The following is an 18,025-nucleotide window of genomic DNA, read 5'->3' on the forward strand; positions in this document are numbered from 1 at the left end:
CCCACATCATCCTATAAAGCAGTATTTATTCATCCCAAAATGGCATAATTTGTACCAAAATAAACCTTTGCAGAATAAACCATGTGGCATTAGATTACAAAGCATAACCACGTGCTGGGAACTAAATATGAATGATATAATTCTAGATATTGACCAATGTTGACCAACATTTCCAACAATGGGGGAAGAATGCCCTTCCAGATTGCAGTATTCAGCAGATCCATGCAACTCACTCTTTTCAGTTCTCTAGTTTTACCCAAATTTACACTGATGGTTCCAAGACAGATAGTAAAGTTGGATCAGCTGCAGTTCTACCAAACATTACAATATCCCAGCAGCTCCCTTTGGAGTACAGTATTTACACCGCAGAACTGTATGCTATCCTGATGGCTCTAGACAATGTAAAACAGTCATTATGTCCTCAAACTATTATCTACACCGATTCCTTAAGCGCTGTATCTGCTCTTCAGTGTAAATTTCCTTCCAGTCATCCATTTCTACAACAAATTCAAACCAAGTTAGTGCAGCTTCTTGCAAACAGGCAAAAATTAATTTTCTGTTGGATACCTGGGCACTCTGGAATCAGAGGAAACGAACAAGCGGATCTTGCAGTCAAGAATGCCAGTCACATAAAATCAGACATGCAGATACCTTACACAGATTTAAAACGCATTATACATAACAATATTAGAAAAAAATGGCTATCCATTTGGCAGGGAGAAAAAAAGCAATAAGCTTTTTCAGATTAAAAACGATCACAAGAAGTGGCTATCAAGCCTAAGAGGCAATAGAAAGGAAGAAGTAGTACTTGCTAGAATTCAAATAGGACATACTCACCTAACTCATAGTTATTTACTCACTCAGGATGACCCTCAACTATGCAGCAACTATCAAACTCAACTCACAGTAAACCACTTGATCATTGAATGCCCATTATATCTGAGAGAACGAAAAACAGCTTTCTCTTCACATCTATATTCTTCTAATAAACTTACTTTACAACAGATTCTCGGAGACCGACAAGATATTAATGATGTTTTTACCTTCCTCAAAATGATAAACAAAAATATCACCTGATCTGAATCCTTTTATTTAATATAACAATCATGTACCAAATAAGATTGAAATAGGTGCCTTAGTAGCCCTTACACCAATAAATCAAACAAACAAAACAACAACAACATAATCAAAATGAATATTCTTCTCCAGTCAGGCATGCTGTAACATATGAAAGTTATACAATATCAAATTTTTACTGAAAATTTAATTATGCAAAATATTATTAGAACAGATGATGAAGGGTTCATAATTATTGTTTAACATTGTATATGAACTGGATATGAAATTATTGTTGGCTTCTATGCAAAGGAGCTAAAATATCACAGTATGTGGTTAAATCATGATCAGTTCCACAGTATTTGACACCAGGAGAGAAAAATATATTAAACATCAGCTATTATTAGAACTAAAAAGTATTTATTTACTACCCTCTATAAATTAAATTAGATGTTATGAAAAATATTGTTAAGGTGATTAACAAAGGAAGCAGATTTCTTTATTTGAAAAAAAAATTTCCAGGAATAAGTGATACCAAAATTAAAGAGTGTTTTCATTGTACCTCAGATTCAAGAATTGTTGAAGCGCAGTTGCCTTTCATGACAAGTTGAACCAGAATGAAAAATTAGCTTGGGATGGTTTTAAATGCACTTCATGAAATTTCAGATGCACTTTATAAATGACAATTATACCAAAAAGATATTTTATTCATATAAACATGATGCAAAAAATTGTTTTTCTATCAAAATAAATAATTTTTTTGGAAAATGGAAAATAGACTTCTTCAAAAATATTATCATTTTTGTAATCAACACCATTAAATTTAGAAGAATCTAGATTGTACAAATATAAATGAAACAAAATCCTTGTTGTTCAGTATTATAATATATAAGAAATAATGTCTGTGCCTTTTCTTTTACTCTGCTGGGCAGTATTTCCTTTGTGTAAAATGTTATAACTGTTTAATGAAAATATTTTTAAGATGTAATGCAGTTGTGTGCCCTTCCACATCAAAACAGATTTTTAATGTTGTGGTTTTATAGTTATTGATCACCTTCTTGGCATGCAAACTGGATATCCATACAGGTATTTATTCGTCCCTCTGCTTTAGTGAAGGACAGAAATTTGTTGTAAATGTGATGTTATTTATTTCTTATGGAAAAGAAGTTAGTTATTTGGTTTTTATGAGCATTAGCAGCTAAGGCCATATTGCTCTGGGATATGCGGTGGTCATTCCCTGACCTTTCCGCATCCCCCGTATTTGGTGGTGATGGGCTCGAACCCCGGTCTAATCAAGTGTGCCACGCACTGCTGCTCCTTCCCACCTGGCTACGGAGGCGCCTGAAAAAGAAGTGAGTTATTACCATTAACAATAATAGTCACTGATTTAATATTTAATAGCAGCTAATTTGTATACAACAAGTAGTTTGCTATATTCAGTGCTTCTACTTGTCCTGTATTTCTTGTTTTCCATATACAATGTCTTATGTGTCTGCCTGTTGGGTGTCTTTTTTTTTAATTTTTTATTGCCTGTGTTCAGTATCGGTATGTCCTGTATTTTCCTTTCTGTACCTTTGGATGTAGGAAAGTTATTGCATCCTATTTCTCTGCAATAATTTGTCTTATTTTTAATCATCAGGCTTGTAGAGGCATTGCATATATTTTCGTGAGGAGAGGGAAAAAAAAAAAAAAATATATATATATATATATATAATCTGCTGTATGTTCTGCTATCTGTTATTTGCATTTTAAAGTAATAGTAAATAATTAATAGATAACAGCATAAAAATAGCTTTAACAATTAAGGTAGGAGTGCATGCCTGTTATCCTTATTTTACTGTTATTTAAAATTTGAGATGATGTAGGTTTCCACAAGCGAAATTAAAGAAATTCTCTGAAATTCAAATCCAGAAATTGATGAAATTGAATAAAATTGTACATAAATAGATGTGGAGGATATTATTGCATCAAAAAAATAAAATAAAATAATGATGACTTAAAAGATAGTGAACTGAGAAAAAGAACCTTCTGATTTTAAAATGGCCACGTGGTATTTTCAAACCAGTTACTTTTGAGTTTGATAGTAATTTCACACTAGGTTATCAAGTCAAAATAAGAACAGCTTAATAGTTAAAAGGATTTATTGATACAGTTTTTATTTTTTATAAAAATCTTTAAAATTTCATGAAAAGACATACTTGGGATTACTGCCTGTTTGTCTTATTTTTATTATAATATTGGGAAACTTACTCCTGGAAAGGATTAAACTGAAGTAGTGCATGAATATGTATTTGTATGTATGTCATTAGTGTTTAGATAAGTTATAATAATGTTAAGTAATTTAATTGCTGCTACCTATCTTGTAGTATTTTATGTTGATAAAATTAAATTTATGGATTTAATTTTATCATCCTAAAATACTACAGGTAAGTAGCAGCAATTAAATTATATGTATTTCCAGTTGCTTTTAATTTTCTCTATTTATGTGATTAATGCAACCTGATGATTAGGTCTCACTTACACTAAAGCTTATATCATAATCGGTGCCTTCTTAGCCAGGTGGGCAGGAGCAGCAGTGCGTAGCACACGCCTCTTGATTAGACTGGGGTTCAAGTCCGTGCCCACCAAATACGGAGGATGCGGAAAGGTCAGGGAATGACCACCGCATATCCCCGGAGCAATATGGCCTTAGTTGCTAATGCCCCTAAAAACCAAATAACAACAACAACATATCACAATTATTATTAAAATGCACTCTTTGTGAATCACACTTTCAGGTTTCTTTTGGGTGAAAGCTGATCTGTGTTAAAAATTTTCCAATTTCTAAAGGTCAGCAGGTATGCATAACCTCATTCCTATATACTTGCTTTAATATTTAAATTATCACTTGCCAACATCTCCACTCACAAAATTTTGTATTAATTATGTTTGTATTAAATTTTATTGTTACTAAAAAAAAAAAAAAAAAAAAATGTGTGTGTGCTTGTGTGTATTTTATGGATTGTATTAACTGATATGGAATAAAATATCATTTTAAAAATCATACTAAACATCTAATACTGGGAAAATTAAACTGTAACTTTAAATGTAGGTTTTGTCCCCCCATTACACATAATGATCTGCAGTTATAAAACCTTAGCAACTAAAAGAGGAAGATCAACCCTGAATTTGTCAGTCTCATGGATCCCTCCTTGGGCATATCATCACTGGCAACCTAAACATAAAAGGATTTGAACTTAGAAAATTTATGAATAATGGGTTTAAATTTCAACCTTGTTTTAAATTTGATGAACATGCAGCCAGAAGGAAATAATACTGAACACCATATATTTTTGTTTTAAACTTGTGTGCAATGCAATACTCCATTTGAAGCATACCAAATGTGAATCACAATAAATCAAATAGGGAAAATGGCATTAAATTTAGCATCCTCTGGAATGAAATTAAAGATTTGCAATATAATATCATAGTAATCAACATTTACAAAGCAGTAAACAACTTTGCCATCTTTTGGAAAAAAAATCTATTTTGATATACTCCTGGAAGAAATTAGCCAGAGTGATATGTACACCAAAGTTGCAATGAGCACAAATTGAATTTTAAAAAAACTAATAGCCTTACACAAAAAACTAGAACAAAAAAATTGGTAATACAAAATTTCCCTTTCTATATATGATTGAAAAATTCCACAAACAACCAGCTGGATTTAGATTTATTACAAATAGCAAAAAATACCTGCTGCTACAATTCCAGCAGAAAATTTGCCGTTATCCTTAGCAGTGTTTTAAATAAACTGAAAAATTCATGAGTTATAAACAATAATAAAGCCATTTTTGGATACATAAATTCTCACAATGAGATCTACAGAGCTGAGACCTTTGACTTCCAAAATCTTTTTACCTTGACTCCACTCTTGTAAGGCTTAAACAAGTCCTGGCAGCAGTATATATAGAGTATGGACATCGCAGTGATTAACAATACAATGTGGAACTCCTCCTGCAAGCTGTGTATTTTCAACAATTATATAGATATCAGGGCAGGACTAATTAAAAAAAATAAACTGAATACTGATGGTTACAAGAACATTCTAAACACAATTCCAAATGAAAATGATGTTCAATTAACTACATTTCAATTCATGAATGATCTAGTTGTTTTTATCTGCAATATCAATGAAATATATGAAGTAATTTACCCCACAGAACTCATATTAAAGAAAACTATTGAAAATACTGACACTTTTACTTTCCTGGACTTAGAAGTTACCCAAGAAGATGACAAATTCACAGACAATTTATTACATAAATTGGCTGTGAATTTATGTAATAAATAGATTATGACTGAAGAAGTCGCACTGCAAAAGATCGCACCTGAAAATGTCCATAGGACTATTTTGTCACAATGTATTAGATAGTTACAAATTTGCACAAATTTTTTTAATGCAAAATAAATCCATGCATTAAAAAAAAAAAAAAAAAAAACCCTATCAAAAATTAGCAAATAGCCAAATTCAAAATTATCCAAATTTTATCAAATTTTATAGAAAAAGCAGTCTGAACTAGAAAATATGATTTAATTTAAATATTTATTCCCAATATTGTACCCTGAAATCTGCAATTACACCACTATATATATTGTATATACAGCAGACTCTCGATTTACCGGGACACTTCAAGACTCCAAATTAAAAAAAAAAAATTTTTTTAAAAATCAACCAGAAATCATAAAATTCAAGTAATAACTAGAATACCTAACAGATTTTTTTGCAAGTCGTAAATAAGCGACAAGAAGTGGCATTATAAGTCGTCATTGGGCGATTAATGTGCCTATTATCTTGTAACCTGTCTTTGCACCTGTCGCTCAAAAAAAAAAAAAGCGACCACATGTTTAGTTTGTTTTAGTACATTGCGTCGATTGTTGTGTTCTGTCGCACCGCAAAAGGACAAATTTTGTTTCGCTATTTATGTCAGGGATGTTGAAATTTTTTTATAGTAAATATATATATATATATATTTTTTTTTTTTGTTTAGAAATCGCAAAAATGATGGGTAAATGCAAAAGAGTTGCACTTTCAGTTAAACAAAGACTTCATATTATTCAAAAGTTTGAAAACGGTGCATCCGTTAAATCTCTAATGAACCATTATAATGTTGGTGACCAAACCATATGCGACATTGTAAAAAATAAAGAGAAGCATCTTATTGGACACGCTAGTAGTACGTGGTAAGTTTTTTATCTATCGCCATATTTTTTATGCAGCCTAATGTTCAGCAACCTAAACATAAATGTTTAGGTTGCTGAACATTTTTTGATACAGTAAGTCCCCGACTTACTGTATCAAAAAATGATACAGTAACTATGGATTTACGTAACTAACTACGGATTTACGTAAATTTGTTTTCACTCAATTTTTTTTTTTTTTTTAGGATTGTAAAATTTAAAACAACAAAAAAATAATAATAATAAGCAATCAATAATGACGATCACGGCACGCACAAATTGCACATGTGAGATACGGAGTAACAAGCAAAAAAATAGGAAAAAAAGAGAAGATTCTTACAATTATTTATTTATTATTTTTTATATGACTGAAGATTTCAGTGAAGGGGACACATGCTTCACCATAATAATGTAAAAACTCACAGAATTCCAGCTATTGGTATTATTGCAAATGCAATAAGATTGAGTTTACTACCCGTTTATAATAGATTGCGCTAACAGAAACGCCCAATAAAACGGAAAGTGCAAATTGTTTTTAGTTGACCTCCAGAAATGTGCTTTAGTAAAATGAGGGCTCGTGTGGGATGATAATAGTGAGTTTTTGCCTTAACCCTGTGAAGTTCTTTACAGAAAATTTCATTTTAACCGTTATTGTGGTGCCTATTATCTTGACGACTAAGAGAACAAGAACTGGTACTAGTAAATCTACCAAGAAAAGGAAAGCGATAGATTTGGATCAGAAAATTAAACTGATAGGAATGTATGAAAATGGTCAAACATTAATAAGTATCGCGCTGAATTCAGATTTGTCAATAATACAGTAGCAATATGTTACTAGTCATTCTTGAGTTATGTAAAACTCGATGAATTAAGAAGTCCTGGAACGTATCTCTTAACATATGTCGGGACTGCTGTATTTTTGGATTAACTGGGAAATCGATTATCCGGAATTTGTTTTTATCATCTATCCCGTAAAATCGAGTCACTGTACTTGCTTTAGCTCTGGCACTAAGCCAGTTGTATTAATCTTTCCAGTAGCATGAATTGAAAATACCCTCCATGGATAGCAGTATCCTTATCTTCAATTTTAATTTTTTTTTTTTTGAATCATTCCTCACAAGCATTTTATTATTATTTTTTTTCATTATCATTCCTCACAAGCATTCTATTATTTTTTTTTTCATTATCATTCCTCACATATACATGACTTGTCCAAATAGTAACATGTCCATTTTTAATTCAATGTTGCAAAGTGTTAAAGCCATTGCTATTCAATTCAGTTCCACTAAAATAGTTTTATTGAAATTAACATACACTAAATTACCATTTGATCCATAAACTTGAATTGTCTGGGCATCTAAATACTTTGCTCTCATATACCATGGCCATGCTGTGCTTCTTGAAAAGATAGTATGTGCTATGGTTTATGATGATTTTACTTAGTTTTTTATTTTAATTTTATCCATTTTAGTGTTTTATGTTATTTTATTTTATATTCTTTTATTCCACATCAATTAGCACAACTCTAAAATACATTGGCACCCCTCTCAGCTATATCTGTGTAGCATGGATTAGAGCATGGTATACTTATACCATGCTCTAATCTATGCATTTCATATTCATCAGAACATGCATTTCATATATATTTCATTATATTTTACATCTAATCATTATTCTAATATAATAATTTACTAATTGAATGTGAAAAATACGTGCCCAGATTTGTTGGCAATTCCTAATGGTTATTTTCTGAGGCAGGTGCACTGGTGTCTTAGTGTACTGAAATCCGCAACCTTTACCTAACTGAGCCCTAATAATCAATAGTAAAAAACTAAAGAGAAGCTCTGGCAAATTTTATTATGATTATTACTTTAGATAAGTTATAGAATGTCGTAATATACCGTTTGAAATTGACTCAAAGTTTTAAATAGCATAAAGCTTAATGAGCAGTACTCATCTTAGATAATCTGCTATGTTACGTGGAATAGGATGGAAGAATAATTTGAGGCTTAAGTAGTTTAAAATAATTTAGAATAAGTTAAGATTATGAACGTGTGAACACGGAATTAAAATATGCTCAAGGAAGTAGAGTGCACAACTTCGTCCCTGGTTGTCACTGAAGAATTAATTTAAACTTTAAAAATATTAAAGATATTTAAAAATATAAAATAAATGAGACTGGTGAAGCCAAAAGTCATGAACGACCGACTTTCTTATTAACGTCATCGGTTGGCAATACTAAAGTGAGAAGAAAACGCGTGTTTTAAAGACTTCTAAGTTCCCATGATGCACTTTGTAACGTGTGGGAATCTCAAGTGCGTGAGATTCCAGACCGGGGAGAGGTTGGTGGGTAGTTTCGTATTTATGATGTTAAGTTTAGTATTATGGCAGTATTAAGTAGTTTTTAAACTACTTAAGCCTCAAATTATTTTTCCATCCTATTCCACGTAACAAAGCAGATTATCTAAGGTGAGTACCGCTCATTAAGCTTTATGCTATTTAAAATTTTATGATTATTACCTTAACACACTCTTCTGATCATCTAAGTTATACCTGCTAACTTTTATGAATTTTAACAATTTTTTTTTTTTTTTTATGAATTTTAACAATTTTTTTTTTTTATGAATTTGAGTCAAGTTTATATTATTTACACATTTCTCTTGTTTCCCAATAGAAAAATATCCATTGTACTGGAGTCATGATTGATATGATTATAGATGATATACAGAAGTGTAATTAAGTTCATGACTAGTATACATTTTCATTGACACTTAACTTCTATACCATGTGCTGTAAGGAACATGCGCTAGAACTTGTAGAGATTGCATTTGTATCTTATGTTATATTAAGCTTAACTCCACCTATGTTGTTTTGGACATCTGTCTCTCTCTCTCTCTCTCATGGCATATTATTCTAGTTAATTTTTAATACAGTGAGAAGTCCATGATAATCACCATTATTAAAGTGAGCTTAATAACACTAACTATAGAGAAATTCTGCATTAATAATGAGTGAATTATGTGCAAATACGAAACTGTTTATATGATGAATTGTGTCGCTGTGTTGCTCTTGCAGCATTAAGGAATTGATAACAATAATCACTATATGTTTGCTTCAAGCAACAGCTATACTGTAATTTTTCTCATACATATTTTTGAAAATACTTGTTTCTTGGTGCATTATATTTAGTTTCATTCTTTAGAGGTGCAGAAACAAGTTTATGTGATCAGGGCATATCATAACTGAAAGCTTATAGCTTGACTTTCTATTTCTACTTTTGAAGGTCAGTAACCAACATTTAATTGTAATTGTGGCTGTGTTTATGTGTGATGGAATGAATTCTGTTGAAATACTTTCAACTATTAAATGTGTAAGGTATATTTTAAGGCTTATTGGGATTGATAAAAGAACAGAAAAGTGTGACTTACAAATAACATTTGAAATGAGAAACTTCAGTGGAAATAGCAATGTCATCAAAAGTGAAATTGATGGGGAGTATGGGTTATCATCCTTGTCCCTCTTCAGTCTTTTAGAGCAAGGATAAAATTAGTGATGCCATTCTTTCCGACAGTGAATCAGGAAGGGGAAAAATTGTAAAAGTATTGATCAGTTTGTTTCAGGTGTTCATTATGTTATTAGTATTAGTCATATGCTTCAAGGAATACCAAGGCATTTAAAGCACCAGTAAAAAAATAAAAAAATAAATAAATAAAATAAAACAAACCACCTATTTGACTCAGTCCTCACACAGGTACCCATCCAATTTACCTTTGAATCTCCCCAAGATGTCACCCTCAACTATGTAAGCAACTTATCCCAGTAAACAAAACTTACTGGCTAAAAGAAAACTTCCTGCAATCTAGTGTAAACCTCTTCCCTCCTAATTTAAATTTATGGCCTCTAGTTCTAGAATCATTTATGATAGTGAAAATTTATCCTCATTCTTTTTTATTTCTCTACTCAGGGCCTTGTACACCTCAGTCAGGTCTCTTGTAAGGTGCCTAGTTACCAAACTCTACAGCTTGCATATTATCCCTTTATCCTTTCAGAGTCTTTCTGCATATGGATCTCCTTTTGCCGATCTCACCAGGTGCATTTACAGGCAATGCACCTGGTGAGATTGGCAAGCTTTGAACTTTTTCAAAAGGCCCAGTGTTTCTCTTTAGGTGTGATCTCCATATTTTAACACAGTATTCCAAGTGCAGTCTTACAACTACCTTATAGAGTGGGATTCTGACATCTCTACAAGCAAACGCATGATAAATCATAAAAAGGACACTATGGGCCTTCCTTGCCACCTGTTCACACTGCTCAGTGAACTTCTTTTCTGGGGTGCCTCCGTAGCCAGGTGGGAAGGAGCAACAGCGCATAGCACACACTTCTTGATTAGACCGGGGTTCGAGCCCGTCACCACCAAATACGGAGGATGCGGAAAGGTCGGGGAATGACCACCACCGCATATCCCGGAGCAATATGGCCTTAGTTGCTAATGCTCCTAAAAACCAAATAACTAACTTCTTTTCTGACCATATCACAACTCAAATCCCTTTCTTTCTCTACTATTTTTAACTCAATCCCACCAATTGTATAAATCATTTAGGGGTTACTGTTCCCCAAATCTAAGACCTTGCAGTTTGTTGCATTAAAACTTAGCTGTTCTGACCATTCTTGAAGTTTTATCTGTTTCATCCTGAATAAGTGCTATTGGCACTAATTATTAACTACTGTACCAATCTTGACATCATTTGTAAATTTTCACATCATGCATGCCCTTTATCCCTTCATCAATGTCATTTAAGAAATGAAAAACAACAACCTGTACTGAACCTTGGGGAACCCCACTTCTTACATTGGCCAAATCTGAAGAATAACCATTAATCCACACCTTCTGCCTCCTAATCCTGCAATCCATTTAAGGATTTTTCTTGTATAGTTCCAACATGTTCCAGCATGTAAGGAATACTCGACCTTTGACAAGGTTGAGTATTCCTTACATTTTGAGGGTACGGTTCTTATATGGTTTATGTGGGCCTGTCATTAATCTCTTATGCAGTACAGGTAACCCTCATATAACATGGTAGTTTGGTTCCTACAAAATCTCATGTAATGCAAAACCATGTTATATGGGACTAAGAACCAATTCCAAAAGCTAACAAAAATACACCATTTTTTTAATAACTATTGGAAACTTAATTTTTATAGTAGTAATAACTTAATATTTTAACTTTATTTTTATAATAGTAGTAACTTAAATAGTAATACCAGATCAAGCATCGTAGTCCCATATAACATGGTTTGCATTACACGAGATTTTGTAGGAACCAAACTACAGTGTTATATGAGGGTTACCTGTACTGCATAAGAGATTAATGACAGACCCATATTAGTTACATAGTAATAACTGAACAAATGTCTTACCTTACAAACTGTGATACTTATATGTCAGATTATGTATGTTCATTTAATTTTCTTCCTCTTCATCGCTGCTAAGCACAATCTCTTCTGCAGCATCTAGATTTTGTGTACCTTCTGCTCTCTTTAAAAATCACGACCTGCATGCTTCGAAGTCACAATTTTTTATGGTCTCAAACAAGCACAAGTTCAATAGCATAGGACCTAACCCAGGGATCTCCCAAAAAAATACAGTGGACCCCCTGCTTTAAAGATATAAAGCACAAATTTAACTTTATTACCTTACCAATTAACAAAGTTAAATGATAGGTAAAAATCGGAAGAATATTTTCCAGTTAGCAAAATAAAAATAAATTTACACTTCCATACATAGCTTAATTAATATGTACTATAATATGTACATACTATTTAATTGATATTTCTGTTCACTTGACTTTTTTTTTGTTGTAAAATTTAAAACAGTAAAAATGATAAAGCAATTAATAACAAAGAACACGGCTTGCACAAGTTGCAGAAAACACGATATGTGCAAGTGAGATACGGAGTAATGAGTTTCTGAAAATTTATGTTTTTTATATGATTGAATATTTCATGGAAGGGGAAACATATTTCACCTTAATAACGTGAAAACCCACAGAATTCCAGCTATCAGTACTATAGCAAATGCAAGATCTAGTTTACTACCCGTTTATAATTGATTACACTAACAGAAAAGACCAACAAACCAGAAATTGCAAATTGTTTTTATTGTTTTATGGTAGTGACCTGCAGAAATGTCCTTTGGAAAAATATCACAAAGGCAATAATGATTAACAAGTCAACAGGGGAGATTCACAAAAAGGAAAAGAAACTTTGAAAATTACATCTAACATGATAGCAGGATTTTCCCAGCACAAAAGCTCAAAAATACTGTGTTATGCGAGATTTCCTGCAATTCTCAAACTGTGTTATATAAGTACGAGGATTGCCACAATTTATCAATCATGTTAGAGTGGAACTATGTTGTAGAAGTACTGTGTTATGCAGGAGTTGCCTGTACTGAGTCAAATGCTTTGCTGAAATTCAAGTAAACAATTTTGAAATCATTTCCTTTGTGCAGTTCATGAGTGACTATCAAAATAGCTTACCAGGTTGGTTAAACATGATTTTCCTTTTACAAAATTATGCCTTGTTTCCTTCATAATTAATTTCTATCCAAATGATCCCGAATTACACTCTTTATCATTGATTTCATAATCTTCTCTACCACTGAAGTCAGACTGCTGGTTCTTAGTTATCCATTTCACTCTTTATCGCTATCTTATATATTGGCAATACACTGGCACTTCGAAGTGCCAATGTATTCCAACTGAAGGGAATTTTTCTGAGTTCAGAGATGTCTTCATAATTAACATTAATAGTTTAATTCACTCTCTTGCTACCTCCCTTAAAATAACTGGGTATGTACTATCAACTCCATCAGCCTATTTGCCTTTAGGCGACGGTGCCTCCGTAGCCAGGTGGGAAGGAACGCAGTACGTAGCACATGCTTCTTGATTAGACCGGGGTTCGAGCCCGTCACCACTAAATGCGGAGTATGCGGAAAGGTCAGAAAATGACCACCGAATATCCCCCGAGCAATATGGCCTTAGTTGCTAATGCTCCTAAAAACCAAACAACAACATAAAAACCAAACAAACAGCCTTTAGGCTTGAAAGTTTTCTAATTAATCTGAAATTTCATTCCTTCTGCTTCTCTCGCACAATTTTCCCTCACTACGATGGGCCTTTCTTCTATAAATATTAATGCAAAATAACTGTTGAATTTATTTGCAATATCAGCTGTGTTAGATAAGACTTTCCTGATCCCCTCACACAAGAGTCTGATCTGATTTGTTCTTCTCTTGTTAGTATTTATGTCTGTGAAAAGCTCCTCCTATTTAGCAGATTTCTCATAATCTGCCTTTGCCAACCTAACCCTTTCAATGTTATTATTACATATGAACTTGTAACTACCATATCCTTCAGTATTTTCTTTGCTCTGTAACTGTCCTGTGTCATCCTTTTTTGCTCTATTAGAATGACCAGCTCACTATTCCATCTTGGCATCCTCCTTGTGCTATATTTTCAAAATGTATATAAAGATATCTTTAAAGGTATACCATAATTTTAATGTATTTGTGCTCTGTGTGCTATTTCCTCAGTTGATAGAGGTCACCCATGAGGAGTTATTCAGGGAAGGGAATGCCAGAGGTGAGTTAAACTCTGACAGTGAGCTAGATGATTTTGTAATAACTGAGAAGGAAGTGGAGGAGAAATTGTTGAAGATAAATATAAAAAAGGCACCCGAGGTGGATGGGATCTATCCAGTTATATTAAAGGAGGCAGCAAAGGAAGTAAGCAAACCCTTAGCCATAACTTAAATAGTAACTTAAATAGTAATACCAGATTACTAATTATGAGAGTTTCTATGGACTCACGGGAGGTACCCATTGACTGGAGATGTGCAAATGTGACCCCAATTCACAAAGGAGGATCAAAGGTTGACACAAGTAATCATAGACCTGAGTTTAACTTCTGTTCCAGGAAAATTAATGGAGGCACTGGTTAAAGAAGCACTGCAGGATCATCTAGACAAGACTTCAGTTATAGCTCGGACACAACATGGTTTTGTTAAGGGAAAGTCTTGCCTGACCAACTTGATTGGATACTATGATGCAGTTACAAAAGAATTGGATGCAGGAAATAACTTTGATATTATATATTTGGATCTTAGAAAGGCTTTTGCCGACCGGGCTAGCCGGGTGGGTAAAGTGCCTGCCTAGCAACCCAAAGGTCGCGGGTTCGAATCCCGCCTCGGGCTTGGATAAAAGTACTGTACTGCAAAAACCTTGGGAGGTGCATTATGGTCACAGAAGCCGATGTGGCAACAACTACAAAAAAAAAAAAAAAAAGAAAAAGAAAAAGAAAAAAGAAAGGCTTTTGATACTGTTGCACATGGAAGACTGCTGCACAAATTGGAGCAGTGTGGGCAAATTGCTGCTATGGATAAAGGGATGGTTGAGGGGGTGAAGATAGAGTGGTAATCAATGGACACTGCTCTTTGTGGACTAATGTTATTAGTGGAGTCCCTCAGGGTTCAGTGTTGGGTCCATTGTTGTTTTCTGTATTTATAAATGATATTGATGATGGTATATCAAGCTTAATGTCCAAGTTTGCAGACGATACAAAGTTTGGCAGGGTTGTTAAGGACACTACTGACAGTATGCTGCTGCAACAGGACCTGGAAATGTTGGGCAGATGGGCTGAGTGGTGGCAAATAAAGTTTAACATTGACAAATGTAAAGTACTACATATAGGAAACTAACTATATGTAGTACAAACTAACTATATGTAGTACTTAATAAATTCAAGTTACGGGGGGAAATGTTTAGATTGGACTGCAGGAAGTTTTATTTTAGCCAGCGAGTTATAAATTACTGGGATAAGTTGCCTTCATGGGTGGTAGAGGCCGACAGTTTGGGGAAATTCAAAGGTCATCTGGATAGTACTTTCGGGTAAGGGAAGTGCATAGGATGATAGGATTAATTTCCTTTTTATTTATTTTTTATTTTATTTTTTTTATTTATTAATTATTATTATTTAGTTATTTATTTTATTTATTTTTTGTTTTTATCATTGTTTTGTTCGGATTTTTTTTTTTTTTGGCTGGTACAGCATAAGCCATAGGCTTTCTTGTACCATGCGGCCGTTACTAATACTAATACTAACTCCAGAGCAACGTATCAACTCTGTGGTACACACTGACATTGATAGAGAATGAAAAGGACTTGGGAGTAATTGTGCAGGCAGATATGAAGTTTTCTGAGCAGTGCAGACGGGTTGCAAGAGTAGCTCATGGTGTCTTGTCAATGATATACAGTAATTTTTCTAGGAGGTATAAGGAGGTGATTATTCCCTTGCATAAAGCAATGGTCGGGCCACACCTTGAGTACTGTATACAGGTCTGGAGGCCTCATTTCAAGAAGGATGTAGAGCTGCTGGAACGAGTACAGAGAAGGGCAACAAGATTAGTGAATGCAACAAAGGGTTGCTCTTATTAAGAAAGGCTTAAGTTTAGAAAATTACAGTGTCTGGAGTATAGGCACCGGCGAGGTGATCTGATAGAGGTGTATAAAGCCTTGAATGGTTTGAGCATGCTCAATGCTGATGGGATTTTTCTTCTTGCTCAGAATAATCACCTGAGAGGGTGTATATATTCAAATTGAGGAAAGACAGATGTAGTTTAGATGTGCGGAAATTTGCCTTTAGCCAGCAGGTAGTTGGTTGGTGGAACAGACTTCCATCCCTTGTTGTGGAAGTTGATAGCCTAAATAAATTTAAGGCTGAGCTGGACAGGTATTTGGAACGAACGGAGGGGTGAAATGGTAGCGTTTTTTTTTTTTTTTTTTTTGGCTGCATAAGCTTGCTTTCTTGCATCATATGCCTCTACTAATGCTAAATTCTAAAAAGGATGTAGAGCTTTTGGAATGAGTACAGGTACAGGTACAAAGGTTTAAATTTTACAAATTACAGTGTCTGGAGACTAGGCACCTGCAAAGTGATCTGATTGAGGTGTATAAAGCCTTGAATGGTTTGAGCATGCTCAATGCTGATGGGATTCTTTCTCTTGCTCAGAATAATCACCTGAGAGGCATAAATTCAAATTGAGGAAAGACAGATGTAGGATAGATGTGCGGAAATTTGCCTTTATCCAGCAGGTAGTTGGTTGGTGGAACAGACTTCCATCCCTTGTGGAAGTTGATAGCCTAAATAAATTTAAGGCTGAGCTGGACAGGTATTTGGAACGAACGGAGGGGTGAAATGGTAGTGGGTTTTTTTTTTTTTTTTTTTATTTTTGGCTGATGTTGCATAAGCTTGCTTTCTTGCATCATATGCCTCTACTAATGCTAATGCAGCACCTTAAGCTGTCATAATCTCCTTTTCTGAAATTAAAATCCATTCCTTTGCTTTTAACAACTGTTACCCCCCCATCATCCAACTTAAACTCTGTGATCACTGCTGGCTAATGGTTGCTGTATTTCCAGCACTGCCGACCGGGCTAGCCAGGTGGGTAAAGTGCCTGCCTGGCAACCCAAAGGTCGCGGGTTCGAATCCCGCCTCGGGCTTGGATCAAAGTACTGCAAAAACCTTGGGAGGTGCACTATGGCCACAGAAGCCGATGCGCCAACAACTACAAAAAAAAAAAAAAAAAAAAAATCCAGCACTACTATGTCTTCTGATTCACGGATAATGTTCAGGTCTAGAATATTTTTGGTACTGATGCAATTTAAGAATTTTATTTTCCAGTCAGTAGGTTTAATTGAAAATACCCGTGGTAAGACATTCACTCTTGCTTTCCCATTCCATTTGTCTGCAGAGGCTCTCGTATCTTTGCAGTCTTCTGTTCTGTAGGTTATTCCCATTCTCATTATATCTTTGCTTCCAACTAAATCATACCAAAGATTCTGTACTAGTATGTGTAACTTCTGAACCTGCAAAAGCATTTGTTGTATTCTGGCTTCTTTTGAAAAGAAGCATGACTTCATCACCCGTTCTATTTTCCCTATGCTCCCTAAACTCATTGTAAATACCACAATGTTGGTTTGCATGATAATGAGCCATAATTATTTCATTATCCCATTGTTCAATTACACTAATTCAATTATAATCTATTAAAATAGTAATAAATTATTATTATTATTATAATAGATGAAGATTAGAAGTGTATATAACAGATTTTTCTCAGTTTTGCTGTTGGCACCATATATGCTATTTTTAACTTTTAAGTTGGTTATAATAGTAATCAATTAAAGTGTGTATTTTTTAGATATCTTCAGCTTTTGTTGTAGTGACCTTCATTGTATATAGTTACTTGTAAGTGGTTTACCTCTCAATTGTCCTCCATATGGGGTTTTGTCACTTTTTTTAAGGAGGTCTGGGTTTATGTTCTTGTAGACTACAATTTCTAAAAGCTTCATCAGTCTGGCTGTAGCTGACTGATCTTTGGTGGAGGGAATAAAGTCCCTCCCCCTGCATGTTGCGTGGCATTTTTAGAATGCACAACATAGATTGGCCCATGAACACACACTTTCAGATATATAATACACATGTCACAATATAGGCTAAGTTGCTAATGTGCCTAAAACCCAGAAACAACCAGTTGTCTTGAAATTAAAATTGCCTTATATGCTCTTTTGTGTAAATTTCAGGTCCTTGGTATTCCAGTATGTTTTTAGTACATGTTCTTTTAAAAGTTTTCCAATATATTGAGCTAGTATTTGGTTATGTTTCATTTACAATGGTAAAATACAATGTAA

At 33.9% G+C, this 18,025-nt stretch overlaps 1 protein-coding gene across 1 annotated transcript in view; it reads left to right on the forward strand.

The window, feature by feature from the left end:
• Positions 1–18,025, forward strand: part of LOC150079257 (dnaJ homolog subfamily C member 11) — a 247,344-nt gene that overhangs the window by 147,516 nt on the left and 81,803 nt on the right. The gene's annotated exons all lie outside the window — the stretch shown is intronic.

Source organism: Mastigoproctus giganteus, chromosome 10 (genome assembly GCF_048544385.1).
Source record: "Mastigoproctus giganteus isolate SK-2022 chromosome 10, ASM4854438v1, whole genome shotgun sequence".
Lineage (NCBI taxonomy): Eukaryota > Metazoa > Arthropoda > Arachnida > Uropygi > Thelyphonidae > Mastigoproctus > Mastigoproctus giganteus.